This window comes from Crocodylus siamensis, chromosome 1, assembly GCF_052110815.1.
Source record: "Crocodylus siamensis isolate JL-2025a chromosome 1, ASM5211081v1, whole genome shotgun sequence".
Classification (NCBI taxonomy): Eukaryota; Metazoa; Chordata; order Crocodylia; family Crocodylidae; genus Crocodylus; species Crocodylus siamensis.
Window position 1 is genome coordinate 39342148 of NC_143395.1, and position 15620 is coordinate 39357767.

Consider the following 15620-nt stretch of genomic DNA (forward strand, 5'->3'; position numbering starts at 1 on the left):
CATGTGAATGGAAATGTGTCGTCAGATGGCTTCAGTGCTATCCAAGGAATTAGTACTGTTCTTTCTGATCCACCTTTTTTTGCCTCAGGTTGTCTGTTGTTGATGACAGATTGCACCAATAGCCATGTTCCATAGCGCGGGCCATCCTTAGGGGCAAGGTTTTGCAGAAGCATGATGAAGCATCCTAGGCTTAAGGTGGAGCTGATGTGGAGGCAAACCTGACACCTCCATGGATTTCAGGTACTCAATTGGCACTGAAAGAGCCTCTGTGCTTATGCAAATCTATTCTTGCCCTTGAAATTTTGCCACAATAACATAGTTAATACAACATAGTAACGTGGTGCCAAAATAGCTCTTTCAGACATCCACCCTGGATTTTGATAATTATCCCATAGATTTGGAAGTGTCCATTCTATCATTGCTGAGAGATTCAGAGGGATGCAGAGTTCAGGAGGCAGGGTAATGATTTTGTCAGTAAAAGCTCTGTTATGCGGCATCCATGGGGAATGGGGGGTGCCGGTTAATCAAATATGCTGGTTATCTGAGAGCTTATCTTCAGTGGGTTAGAGGCATCTTTGCCCGTGTGCCAGGGCTTTCACTCCCTGGTGTCAGTGTGCTGGGGGACAAGGAGGGGGGCCCCACACAGGCTGCTTTGCCCAGAGCCATGGTCCTTGAGGAAGAAGTGGGACTCGGTGAAACCAGAAGTGCCATGGTGGGATTTCCAGTTTTGCTTTTGCCACATCGATCCACTGCCGTAAACAACAGATGCCATCTATGACAGATGCCAATTAATGGAGCATTCTGGATGGTAAAGTGCCAGATAACACAGCTTTTACTGTATTTGGAACCTGGCCATTTCCCAGATCCAAAAGCCACTGAGCGTATTTTGCACTTCGTGCATCAAAACCTCCCTTACGTATTTGCACATTCTCAGAAAGTTGGAAAATCTGGAAGTGGTTCCACAACTCAGATTGCTTCAAGCATGCCTCTGCTATTTCTGGCCATGAGGCATTTTTCACAACAGGCAGGATTTGATGAAAATCATCCCCAAGCACTATCACCTTGCTACCAAAAGGTAAATTGCTCTGCAGTAAATCTCAGTGTCCATTCTGCAGCCTCCAGCATGTACCAATGAGCCATTGTTGCTTCATCCCAGATGATGATAGCTGCTTTTCAAATCTGTTCAGCAAGGTCAGACTGTGCTGACATGCTGCAGGTGCTGGTTTTCAACACATTCAGAGGTACCGTGAACCTTGAGTGCACAGCCCTGCCTCTTGTAAGCATGGTAGCAGCAATTTCACTGGATGCCACAGACAACGCAATGCTCCCTTCCCCACGCACTGCTGAAAGAATCTTGTTGAAGCAGAATGTTTTTCCTGTACCACCAGGTGCATCAACAAATGCACAAAGTGGTTCTTAATTCTTCACTGCTTTCAAGATTGCATCCACCATTTGTCACTGAGCTGGAAGCATACATGGCAGTGAATCTTGACCAATTTGGCATTGCTCCTGCCGGTTATAGTACAGCTCCTCTGCTAATGCATTTGATAGCCGTTGAGTGGAGATGTCTTCCAAGAATGAACAAGCTTACTATCTGAGATCATGGCCTATTGATGGGAGGTGATAGTCCTTCAAATCTTTTCCATGGCTGTTTAAAAGTTTCTCAATATCAAGAACAAGCATAGCATGAAAACATGCCTAGAAAGTGAACCTGGTTTTGTACGGAGCTCAGTCATCAACCATTGCATCAATATGATGTTCAAGGAGTCCTGCTGAGTTTGACGGGTTGCAAAAGAGGATCATTGTGACAGACAGCTCCCTTATCTGACTGCCTGAATGTGGCTTATATATAGTAGGGCTCAAGAGCCCAGAATGAACCCAACACGGCTACGCCCTGCTACAACGTTCAGTACCATCATGGCCTGAAGGGTGATGTTGCATGTAAACCTCACCAGCAGGCAGCAACTCACCCACGCACACACGTTAGTGAACTCAGTTCTCTCACCCAACTCCCTCTCAAAACAATTTCATCTATTGCAGTAAGGCCTCATGCTTACTAATGGAGATGGCACACAGTACGCATAATATATATATACACTATATATATATCCAATGTGTGTGTGTGTGTGTGTGTGCATGCGTGCGTGTGTGTATCTGTTTGATACTATCCTGCCTGATGGCATAGAACTGTATCAAACAAGCTTGTTAAAGAAACCAGGCAGGCAAGAGAAAACAATGAGATAGATATGGAGTATCTCATATCCACCCCAGCAGTAGGGGTGCCTTATCCTGCCTTATTTTACAACCTGCCATTTAGGGCACTGTACTGGGAAGGAAAAGATTATTTGAACTCCACAGGGTGAGGATGGCTGGAAGACTTGTCTCCATCCCCTCTTACCAAGTGTCTTAGCCACTTCGCTATAGGACAAAAAATGGCTCACAATGTTGAGCAGTAGCACCATGTGATTTTTTTCTCTGACTGAGGATTTGTGGACTGTCACAAAATGTATGTGATTTCTCAGATAGAATTGGACTGCAACAAAACTTAGATGAGTTAGACAGTGAGCTGGTGGTTCTGACTTGCCTTTTAGCGTAGGCTGTTGCCCAGCTGGATGCCTAGAGATCTTTTCAGACTGAATGGGAGAAGCATAAGGAATCTAGGCATCTTGGTAGATCTATGGCAGTGGTATGGAATGAAATAATATTAAGGCTAGTAATTTAGATAAACATAAAAACCATACAAATGCAAATTAGGAGCCCAGATGTTTTTCTTCATTTAAGCACTGAAGTCTCACCATCAAGAAGTTTGGAGTCTCCTCATTCACTGCTCAACATGCCTGTGACCAACCAGGATCCAAAAGCTAAGAACCACGTGCCCCTCAAGTCCCCTGAAAGGCCTTTTGTGGTAGAGTTGCATAGAGAATATCTAACATATCATGAGAGCACCACACTTCTCACACAATACAGTTATGACCACTTTTTCTTAGAACACAGCAACAGTCCTCCTATGTTCTAATAGTTAGAATTCACAGTATGAGCATGATACAGTTGAGTTTAATGCACTCCTCAGTCTGAAGCATCTCAAATACACATCTTCTACCTTCTAGCAAAGTACTACAGCCACCAGGCTAGTTGCTTTTGTTGGTCATGTATTTGCTACCCCTTTTGTTGAAGTAGTATCAATGGGCAGCACAGTTCAACACAGTTCAAAGGAAAGTCTATAGTGGTGAGCACGTTTTGCAGTTTAGGAATCAGAACTCTGGGTAGAGGTGATACCTTTTAGCAGATGAACTAGATATATGCAAAAAAGATCTTTATTCGCAAGCTTTCAGGTGCACACACCCTTCTTCAGGCATAGGGGGATGCAAAGTTTATAACATTTTTCCTAGGGGGAAATGAAAACTCAAATTTCACAGGAGAGCGAAAGGTGTTATAAGATCTCTCGGTTGGAAAAGGGGTGTGCTAAGTAGCTGTGTTGGTCCAAGACCAGAAGACTTATGAAAAATTAGGACTTTTGGTTCCAAAATTATACTTTTATTAGACCAACTGGGAAATCACAAGAAAATTATCCTTTTCTGCAAGCTTTCAGGATCAAAGTCCTTTCGTCAGGCTCAGGGAAAAGTATAGATGGTACAAGAGGGTAAAAAGTCCCCATAGGTAGGAAAACAACTTCATTTTTGCACAGAGGGAGCTGAAGATGAAAGGCTGTCCCTCTGGGTCTATGAAAGTGTCTTTGTGAGATGTGCTGAGTAGCTCTTTGATGTGTAGATCAGGTAGAATTCCTGCCCTGGAGGAGTCAGATGGCAGGCAGGGAGGTAAAAAATCTTTCTTGTTGTTCAGCAGTGAAGTTTAAAATCCAAAATCGGCTAAAATTCAGCATCGTCCATGTTTCAGGGCCAGATTTTAGCCAGAACCAGGAGTTCTAGTTTTCTGTATGTGTTCTCGGTTGGAAAAGTTCATTTTATGCAAATTAGGCTCAGATAAAAGTTAGAGCAGTCTATTTACCGTAAAGTTCCATTTCCACCTAAGAGAAATTTTACAGTTTTTGCATTCACCTATGCCTGAAGAAGGGGGTGTGTGCTCAGAAGCTTGCAAATAAAGATTTTTTTTTGCATATATCTCATTGGTCTAATACAAGATATTACCTCTACCTGGAGTTCTGATTCCTTTTGCCTATAGGCCAATATGGCTACAACCTGCATCCCTTTTACAGGTTAGGGCACTCACATAAATTCCTTGTTTCTGGTCTGTGCTCCCAGGAATTTTTCTATCTTTTTAAGTTAAACAGTTATTAAAATACAAAAATACATACATTTTCCCAGGAAAGAAGTTTGGAATGAGAACAGGGACCAAGAGGAGAGCACCAGGAATTTGTAAGAAGAGAGAAATAAGTGGGGGAAAAAAGATTATATAGGAGCTAGAAGGGAGAAAATTTTAAAAACATACTGATAATTCTGTATTTGAAAGCTTATCAGATTCAGAAGTGGTTCTTCTTAAATTGCGAGAGACTGGAGGTATTTCATAGGCTAAGAATTGAGAGGAGAGGAAAAAAGTATTACTGTCAACTGATATAGTACAAATTGTGTAGTAAGCTTCTCAAAGTGATTATTCTGTCAGAATTTGAACTGACTTTTTGATGGTGATTCCAATATGAGAAAACTCATGAAGGGATAGAGCAGCTCTGTGAGTTCAAAAATATTCCTTTGCATATGCCCAGTAGCATGCAATCATTCAGAACTTCATTATTATCCGACAGATTTTTTTTCAGACATGGGGATAATCTTCAGTGAGAAATGGTTATTCATTAAGTTTCAAAGGCCAGCTATTTTGACATATTGATATGGTAAAAGTGTGCAAAGGCATTCTTTTTAATCAGGCAAACTGTATTTTTTTTTACCACTGGTTGTACAGTATCTGAAAAAATTTGGTTAAACTTAAAAAGATCACATTTTTGGCAGTGAAAGGTAAAGTATGATTAAGATTGATCATTTAACAAAACTGTATATAATCCGGAAGATATATTAACAACAATCCAAGTGTTAACCATTTTCTTTGTGAATATTTTCCTCCATAAATTGTTATGATTTGTATTCTGGTAGTGTGTGTAAGCTCCAATCAGGAGCAAATCTTCATTATGCAGCACACACTACAGGCAGCTAGTAAAGTGCAGTAGAGCTTTGCAGTGTCATCTCTTAACTGAAATAAACACATTTCTCTCACAGTATTTCTACATTTTGGGGCTTCAGTCTCTTCTAACACACCTGACAGAAATGACAGAATACACATTCCTGTGCAAATTCTCAATAATCAGATGAATGAAAATGATGTGCAGTCTGGGGAGTAAAATCTATAGTTCTCAGCTAGGCATGTGTATGCAGTAAGCTAGAATAGTGGCCTTGTATCTCTTGGGCATGATTGCTACAGTAGGTGCTCAAGAGCAGACTTGAAGCATTTCCTTTGTCCTGCCCTAGCTTTCTTGATTGCTGGCCTCTATGTCAAGTCATGATACTTCTGACCACAGGATTTCAGTGATACAGAACGTCTTGATTAGGTCTCTAGAGGTGCAAGACTGATTTTACACCAGTTGAGAACAGGTCCTTGTGCAAGGTGGATTATGAGCACTCATTAGATAGTGTGTGACATGCGAATCTCTTTCAATGTCACATTTATTTCTTAATGAATGCAACTGTAACCAAAGCCAGTTGATTTTTGTTGTCTCATGACACATATTGATGACATCATGAAGCAAAGGGAAGAGATAAAAGTTGATGGTTTGCTTCTAAATAAGATGCCACAAGTTTCATAATTCATATTAGTCTGTTCCAATCTGACTATCAAAATGCTCTGAAAGATGTACACCTTCTATAAGAGATAAACTTTGACAGATGAAAAAACAGTATTTAGAATAGTCGAAAACATACAAAAGAAAAACTAACATAATCGGTATATGCCTAACTTGAAAATTACTTAGGCATATTTATCAGATTATGTAATTTAGCAAGAATTAAAAGATAATTTTGCATATTTGGCAATTTTTCTCTGCACATATTTATTTTTTCTGATTAGTAGCTACTTCTTATATCTTACTATCCTGCCACTTGAAGAATTGTTTAAATCTTGCAGCTTTTTCTTATTCTGCCATATTTGAATAGATTTATGTAATGATGGAAAAAAAATTGAAGACAAAAGCTTAATCTTCATGCAAAATGTAAGAGTGTTTATTCATTGATAACTGCCAGCTGCTGTCCTACCTTTCATTAGGGGCAGCAATCTTGCACAATGAATATAGCAATTCATGTTTTCTGTGACTTGAGGAGGTTTATGACAAGCTGAGATATACTAAAAAAAAAATAACCTAGCAGTGTACAAACAAAATGCACAGCACTTAATGCTGCTTGCTTCAATTATTTCACAGCAAGTAGGCTATCAGTCAACTTTATTTGTATTCTGTGCAATGTCTCATGCTCTATGGGAAATAAATTGGCAGTGATCACTTGATCAAAAAGCTATTTTCCTGTATTGTAACGGTGACCCACTGTAATGGTGACCAATACAAGGCCCAAACCATTGCACCAGAAAGCTAACAACCAGTAGTATATGGTAAGAGACAGAAGGCAAGGAAGAAACAATATAAAGTACTTTTTGGGGGAGGGGAGTGACAGCTTTCACACTCATCATTCCCTGTAAACATTTTGGGAGTACTCACACTTTTCTGACAACTTGAAGAGTTTCAGAAAGTGACATGCTATCACCCTGAGTCTAAGCTATAGGCAAATTAGAAACAGGGCAGTCAGTCTACATAGTCTTTCAAAAAGCCATAACACAATTGTGGGATGGGTGAACAACAGGACACATAGATAGAGGCTTTTACATCTGGATCTTAGAACCTGTAGGTGCTACCATAAAAGAAATAAATAGAATGAGAATTCATATGGGTCAGTCTATCTCCAGAGGAGCGGATTTGAATAAAATGTTATCTTCCTCACAGAGCTATGGAAGGTTTTATAAGAACATTGCAACTAATTTCTCTTGTGTGACTGGCACTACCCAAGGCTAGAGATCAGAAGGCACTACTTCAGTGTCAGGGCAGCTAGGGTATGGAACCAACTTCCAAGAGAACTGGTGCTGGCTCCTACCCTGGGGGTCTTGAAGAGGAGGCTGGATGAACACCTTGCTGGGATCGCTTGACCCCAGTACTCTTTCCTGCCATGGCAGGGGGTCGGACTAGACGATCTACTCACTTCTCTTCCGACCCTAGAAACTATGAAATTATGAAAAAAATTTAAATGTCATGTATAATTTTTTAGGCAATTCATTTTCAAGAGTGATTTTCAGTTGCTCATGGCTAATTGTTTTCTTTAAGATGAAGTTGCATTTGGGGGATTCTTCCTTGCTTCTTTTTGTCAATATATAGTGGAGCAATAAAATTAAATGCAAATCTTTGCCACAGAATCTAATTTGCATAGTTACAAATTTTCACATGAAAATTCATTGCAACATTTTCTTTAAAAAGAAGCTAATAAATGTACATGGTATTTCTGTTGCTTTACATTTACTAGCATGTAATTCAGGGTCAATTTACTTAAAGACTGTCAGGGACAACTGGAATTTTTTTCCGTTGTGTTTAGTCATTTTTTAACTTAAAAATATTAAATTAAAATTAATGTATTTGTTCAGAATTTTAATGCATCAAAGCCATTTCTATTAGACAGACCTCACTTATAAAATTATTAGATTACAAAGCATTTGAGTCCAATAGTTTAGCCTGTTGTGTCTCAAAGTTGTCACTTTAAGGAATCAAAATGAGTCAGGATGATGGGATTTAGAGGTAGTGTTCACCCACCTGTAACCCCAAGCACAAATTGTTCTCCAGCAGCACAGAGAAAGGATGAAAGTGGGGATAACTGCTTCTGAAGCTGACATTTTGACAGATATAACAACAGAAAGTTTGATATTTCCATCAGACTTTAAATTACAGGTTCAGTAATGAAAGCAATGTGTCAACACATTTAAATGTTCACAAAGGCATGCACCATTACTAGTTCCTATCTCTATTCCTTCAAAAAGTTTTCAAGAAATCTTCCCTCCCCAGAATACAGGCCTTACTTTTCCTCAGACCAACTTGAACAGTGATATCTGAAAATAAGCTTCCAAAATAAATACAAATAAACCTTTCTGAGAATATGGTAGGAGCTTTAGTTATTGTTGTTCCTGCAGGTAGTGGTGGTGTTCATACATTTTAATGCGGATGAAATTCATGTTTGAAAACCATAAAATCCTAACCTGCTGCTTTCCAAACTTTCTGAGATAATTACATACAAAATAACATCTGACATTGTTTTACATAAATTGCTGTCCCTCCATATGTCACAGTGAATATAAGTTATGTTTCTGAATGTGCAGTCTAGAATAGACAGCCCAAACTCATTCATAACATTAAAATGAAGACAAACACAAATGAATTTTTCATAAGCTTTCTTCAGCTTTTTTTTCTCGCTGTATGGCATGTAGGAGTCAAGCAAGTAGTTATAAACCCTGTAACAGAGAACTTTCTTTAACATATTTTAAATCTCTTGTTATAATCTAGCTGGAGACAAATCAATGGGATTTAAAATTTCACTGTTTAATTTGTTTGAAAATGTCTTGAATTCTAACATTTAATTAAACCATTAAAGGTAGACAAAGTACATACATTATGCTTTTGAATGTACAGGCTAGAACAGGCATCCCAAAATCATTCATAACATTAAAATGAAGACAAATACTGTGTCAATTATGTTCTTATGTTTTAATGTTTTGAGAACTTAATTAAACTCCTTGAGGAGAAGGGAATATATGTATACATGTTTATAACTTTTTGCCCGCTAGGGAACAGGACCAGATTTTGAGGCCCAGATTTGACTTAGCTTGAAAACAGCAATCTAAACTGGGGGAAAGTCAACTGTATTTTACATTTCTAGCTTATAGGAATCTATTCATTAAAAGAAAAGGAACTATGCATGTAGTTCCTTTTGAACTATACCTCTTGAGCAGCCTGCACCACTCCCAAGCCCCGCCCCCCACTGATCACTGATACACAGCTCAGGCAGATCAGGAATTGTGGAGCCGGTGTCGGCGTTTCTTCTTGGCCGACGCTTCTTTGGACGCCTGAGGTAAGTATCACGGTCCATGGGGCGGGGGTCTGGGACACCCTAGAGGGGCTTTTACTTCCCCTCTCACAGGCTGTTTAATCAGTTTCGGTGAGCTGTCAAGGGCCACAAGGGTAGCCCGGCCACTTGACAAGTGCCCCACCCTCTGGTCACCATTTTGGGACTGGAAGTCCTGCCCCTAACCCCTGACCTTTGCCACTGGCAGTCCCTCCCCTTGCCCCCAGAAGTATTTATTTTGTGAAGGGGTTTTGCCATCTTGGAACTAGAACAACCCTCCATGTGTATGATGGAGCGCATGTGCGGGACCTGCCCTACAAACACACCCCTCCACTGGGCACTAACTCTGCCGCCAGCAAGCGGCAGGCCCTTGGCCTGCAGGGGAGGGTGGGACCACAACATATGCTGCCCCCACAGAAGTAAGCAAGGCTCAGCCCCATGCAAGCACAGCAATGGCAGCCCGGGGCCAGGCCAGATACAGTGAATTGGTAGGCACCTGCCTACAGGCAAGCTGAAATCACCTGGTAGGCCAGATCTGGCCTGCAGACTGTATTTTGCCCACCCTTGTTCTAGACTGTGCTTTAATGGATGTTTAAGTGAGAGGTGACCACAAGTGACACAGGCAGCCTCTTCATGTGCCATATGGGAGTTTGGGGAGAGGCAGTCAGCACAGTCATAGATAGGGCAGGAAGGAGAAAACAGAGCAGTAGATGAAGCAGGGAGTAAGAGTGGCGAATGAGTAGAGGAAGTTAAGTGGCACTTGGGGAGGATGTTGGCTAATTTGTGGGATGTGCTCCAGTAGTCCATTACAGACAAAAAGAAGGCTTGAGAAAGGGCATAGCCATGGGCATCAAGAAAAGGCACATTACAGATGCTATAAAAATGGTAGAGATAAGAGGGTGCAAGAAAGCAAAGTTAGACCTTCACAGCTTGTCTGACCTCAAGAAAGGAAGCTTTAGTTCAAAGTCTAGTCAAAGTATCCAGTGAAAAACTGATACTTGAAAGTGATTTCAAGTGTAAACTCAAGCACATTTGGGCTGTAGTACTGAGAGATGTAAGTGGAGCCAGATATTTGGTTTTTGATGGAGGTTCCAGTGGGCAGAGTTTGAAGAAAACGTCTGGATATGAGACTGTAAAAGATTCAACCATGAAGAAAAAGAAAAGTTGGAAGAGAACACATAGGAAAGTTACTGAGAACAGATATGCCCAATAATTCCTATTTGGGAAGGACTTTTAAGATTTGTTGTTGGTGATGGTATTTTTCAGTGTTTATAGTTTATAGTAACAGTTGTTATTTTGTGGGGAGGGGAGTTGATATGTGCGTGTTATTTCAAATAGTTATAATGCTCCTCTGTCCACCTTGGCTTGAAGTGACCAACACATTTTACCTCTCAGAATTCATTAGAAAGGGCCACTTCCATTTTGAATTTTTGTAAACAATATTTATAACAATTAAAGTGTACAGTACTACCTTCAAATAGTCACTAAGAAAAATCCTTTTAGTTCTAGAAACTTTAAGAGTACACCTCTCTTTTTGCTCTCTTTGCTTGTAATTATTTTTACTCACACTCCATGGATTTCAATTTCAGGTCTCTTCAGTTCTTCATGTGCTCCCTCCCTTGTTATATAGCAATCCTGCACTAGATGACTAAATTTCTTAACTGAAATTTTTCACCTTCAGTTTCACTTTAGCTTTATATCAATGATGGGGAGGAAACTGTAGCTTTTATTTAGTCTTCCAGAGTTTGTAAAGAAAGTGATGATGAAAAATACTTTAATTTTTTTCTGGCACTTTATTAAGAGGGCAGTGCCTAGAAATTATTTCTGCTCCCAATCTGGTACTGCAGTCCAGGCCCATTATCACCTTTGAGTCTAGGGATTAGAGTTCAGTGAGAGTTGAGAGATTTGGGTTCAAATCCCTACTCCAAATGAGGCAGAGTAGAAGGGGTTTGAAGTTGGGTCACCTCATAGTTTCCCCCATAGTTCAAGTTAATGCTCCACCCACTGTGCTTCCTCATGCTGCCTGCATTATAAGGACTAATCTGTGTGCTGAGCATTCTCTGAATGTCTGTCCCACAGGCAGGATAGATGGGGGAATTCTAGTTAAAATCAGAACTTCTGCAGAAGATACAGACTGTTCCACAGGACATGTGGAATTACTCCTTTACTTATTTATTTATTGGTAAGGAGTCCCATTTCCACCGGAATAATAAAAAATGGGAGCAAGAGCACTATTGCAATTGAAAAGCAAATACGATTAATACTCTTTAATCTGGGACTTATGTTTCAGGTGTTGAACAGCTTGGCACCATTCTAACTTGGGGTATTTTTGTACATATTCACTAACAGAAATAAGTGGAATTTACTAGTGAAGACTTAAAGACTGGGGGAATATAATTACTTTTAGGGCTGGGAAGTACCTGAGTAGGAATTTTTAGAATCTAAATATTTTGCCAGACATTTAGGGGGTCTAACTTTTATTTAGGTTCCTAATTTACCTTTGATCTTAATGGTAAATTAGGGGCCAGATCCCACTTCACCTGTTAAACATTTAAATTGACTCAGGTGCTCCAGTGCAAACCTATTCTGCTTTGTCCAAGTACCTGAAAATGCATCTAATACATCTACTTTTGTATTCCATTGTTATCTTAGCCTTAGGACTAAATCACAGAAAAATCAGAGAAGTGGAAGAGGATCCACCCATCTTGGTTATTAACATTTTTTCAGGAATTTGATCAGGATGAAGAGCTTCATTTATGAGCCTAGTGCATGGTGTTGGATCTAGTCATAAGCCCTTTTTTAGATAATTCTAAGGGACTTCAGGCACTAATGATTTAGGCAGCAGCTAAGCAGGAGATTTGAGGGTCTTAGGGACACTTATATGTTAGCCTTAAGCATTTAAATTCCATTAGCAACTTGGACAGCTTGACCATTATATATAGTGGACCATGTTAGGCTACCTCTCAGTGTTCAGTATTTTGTAATGTACTGACAGGTCTCTAACTGAAAAAAAAGAAAGAAAAAAACCCATGGACTTATCTACACACACTGTTTATACCATTTTAAATGAATAGTTATAGTACAGGAGGCGATGGGTAGGAACTGAAATATAAGAATTGTAGCACGTAAGTCCTTTGGTGGATTTATCCTTAGAGAATGCAAAATGAATTTGAATGCAGTATAAAAATATTGATCATATTTGTCTTTCAGTTCCTGTAGTATCCCTGAACATTTGAACATTTTTTATTACACCAATGGAAATAGGACCTTCCTCAAATAAATAAATGACGGAACAATTATCTGTGGCCCATAGAAGCATCTTCATCTGCTGCAGGGGAAGTTCTGCTTCAAAGACATGCATAACCACATTGGCATCAATCAAGACAGTGCAGTCTGAGATAAATTATATAAAATAATGATGTAACCATATTATCTAGAGTGCTCTTGAATAACTGAAATTTTGCTGAACGATTTTTAAGTATAATCTCTTACCATGACAACAGGATTATTCTTGAAAGTCAGGTTTAGACAGTTGTTTTAAAAGAGATGGTCTAGAACAGTAGGTGCCAACCTTTTAGGCAGGATTGCCAGAAATGACTGCATTTACATGAATATAAGACAAAGTTTTTTCTTGCAATCAGAATGGGGGAAAAAGACCTTTATCTTATATTAGTATACCAGCAACCCCCTGTCCCCTATCAAATATATTGGCTATCATTAAACTGCTGCTAAAGGCAGCATGTGGAGTCATGGAAATCAACTATGAAAGTTGATTAAATGCAGCCCATGCTAAGCATGCCCATAAAACAAAGGGCCCAGTGACAAGGTGCTTTACATACCTGTCAGTTTAGGAAAGGAAGAAGCTGAAGTGAGGGCTCAAGTAAAAATTAAGGGAGTCACCTGACCAGCAAGGGGCCAGGCTTAGGAAGGATGTAAGCCCAGGGCCTGAGCTGGAGTAGGCAGTCTTATCTTGGCAACTGACAGTGAAAGAGCTCCTGAGCAGGCTACTGAGGGAATGACTGTAGCCCACACTGAGTATGCCTGTAGGTATACAGACTTAGATCTGGTAGAGCCAGAGTCCAGATAGAGAATGAAAGGCCAGAGGGCCAAGAGAGAGCAGGGGGTAAAGGCCTTGGAAAGAAGGCAGAGGGTCAGAGGGCCAGGGAAGCAGGTTGGTCCAGGGTGCCCATAAGTTTTGCGGGCCTAGAACTGGGGTCAGGACTCGGGAGGGGCTGAAGGCCAAGAAGGGCCACAGCCAGAGACTGGTGGGGCTGGAAGGGTCATAAGTCTTAACTGGCCAAGGAGTGGGGTCATGGTCTAATGAGAAGGGCTGAAGGCTGGGGAGGGGCGGGCAAAGTTGGAGACTGAGGGAGCCAGAATCTCTGAAGCCTAGAATGTCTCTGGTGTAAAGATGAACACAGCCAGGATCTTGTGGGTACCATAGGGGTAGTTTTGACTAGATTAGGAAGTATGACATCTGCAAGGCCTGGGTGTGGGTACTGGGGGAGGATGGACCCCCACAAAATTAGCCTTTAAGTCAATGAACAGTAACACTGGTCTTGATGATAAGATCTGACTTGGGAAGCCCTAGCACAGCCTCCCTTTTCTGAAAGTATCATTTCATTAAGGTGTGGCAAGCATGGAGGAAGGGAGATTACTCAAAGACAGCAAGGTTGACAAGGAGTGAGGGGACTCCAGGGGCATCATGGCTACCCTTGGAGTTGAAACCTGTTACAGGCCCACATTGGGCAAATTTGGTTGGGAACCTACCTGAAGATTAAGTTAGGGCATCCCATCTGAATTAGATACAGATCAGTATCAACTCTTTCTCTAGTCCTTGCTGCTTATCCATGTGGGCACATGATATTACATGGGGACCCTGAGCAGATCCAAAGTAATTACGTGGCTCTGGGTGCAAGGGTGGAGGGGACAGGGGCTCAGGTGGTGTTCTCCTTGATCCTTCTGGTCAAGGCAAAGGGCCTGGGCAGGAGCAGATGCATCCTGCAGATCAGTGCCATGGCAGTACAGATGGAGTTGCCAGAGTGGTTTGGGTTCTTTAACTATGGGATGTTGTTCCCAGAAGAAGGATTTTTAGGAAGAGATAGCATCCACCTGAAGAAGAGAGGGAATAGCATCTTAGTAAATGGGCTTGCTAACTTAATGAGGAGGGCTTTAAACTTGGTTCACCATGGGATGGAGAACAAAGTCCTGAGGTAAGTGGGTGATTTGCAACAAACAAGAGGGGGCAACAGAGGAGGCTTTCAATTTTTTTTTTTTTAAGTAGGGCAATCTGCTAGTTGTCTTAGTTGGCTATACTTGAATGCATGGAACCTGGAAACATGCAGGAAGGATTGGTACTGGAACTATGATGTGATTGGTATACTAGAGTCTTGGTGGCATAGCTTGCATTACTGGAGTACTGTCATGGATAGGTATAAATTGTTCAGGAAGGAGAGGCTGGGTTGAAGAGGAGTTGCTGTTATAGGTATAGCCTGAAACTGGAGAAAAGCCAATTGAAAGTTTCTGGGTTCAAGTCAGAGGGGAGACTAAAAAGGTTATGTTGTGGTGGGTGTCTGCTATAGGAGAGAGGTGGATGAGGCTTTCTTGAACAGCTAGTGGAAATTTCCACATCACCAGAGTTCTCATCAGCCACCCTGACATCATCTGGGAGAGCAGTACTGAAGTGCAAAGGCAATCCAGGAAGTTTTTGGAGCATGTTGGGAACAACTTCCTGGTGAAAGTGCTGGAGAGAGCAACCAGGGGACATGATTTTCTTGTGTATAGGTTTCATAGACATTAGGGCTGGAAGGGACCTCGGGAGATCAGTGAGTCCAGCCCCGTGGCCCAAGGGCAGGAAGTCATCTAGGATCAAAGGATCCTAGCAAGATAAGCATCCAAATGCTTCTTAAAGGAGTCCACAGTAGGTGCCTGCACCACCTCTGGAGACAGCTTATTCTAGGCCTTGGGGGCTTGGACAGTAAAGAAGTTTTTCCTTATGTGCAGCCTAAAAGGGGCTTGGAGGAGTTTGTGACCATTGGTTCTTGTCATCCCTTGGGGTGCTTTGGTGAACAGGCATTCCCACAAATCCTGATGCATACCCCTGATGTACTTATAGGCTGCCACCACATCACCCCTGAGCCTGCTCATTTCCAGGCTGAAAAGTCCCATCGCTCTGAGCCTGTCTTCATAAGGCCTATTATCCTGTCCTCTAATCATGCATGTGGCTCTCCTCTGGACTCTTTCAAGCTTCTTCACATCCTTCCTGAATTGTGGAGCCCAGAATAAGATGCAGTACTCTATCTGCCATCTCACCAAGGCCAAATACCATGGGAGGATGACATCCTGAGATTTACTTGAGAAGCATCTGTGTATGCAAGCCAGAGTTTGGTTTGCTTTACCAGCTGTGACATTGCATTGGTGGCTCATGTTCATCTTGTGGTCAATCGTGACCCCTAAGTCTCTTTCGGCCTAGGT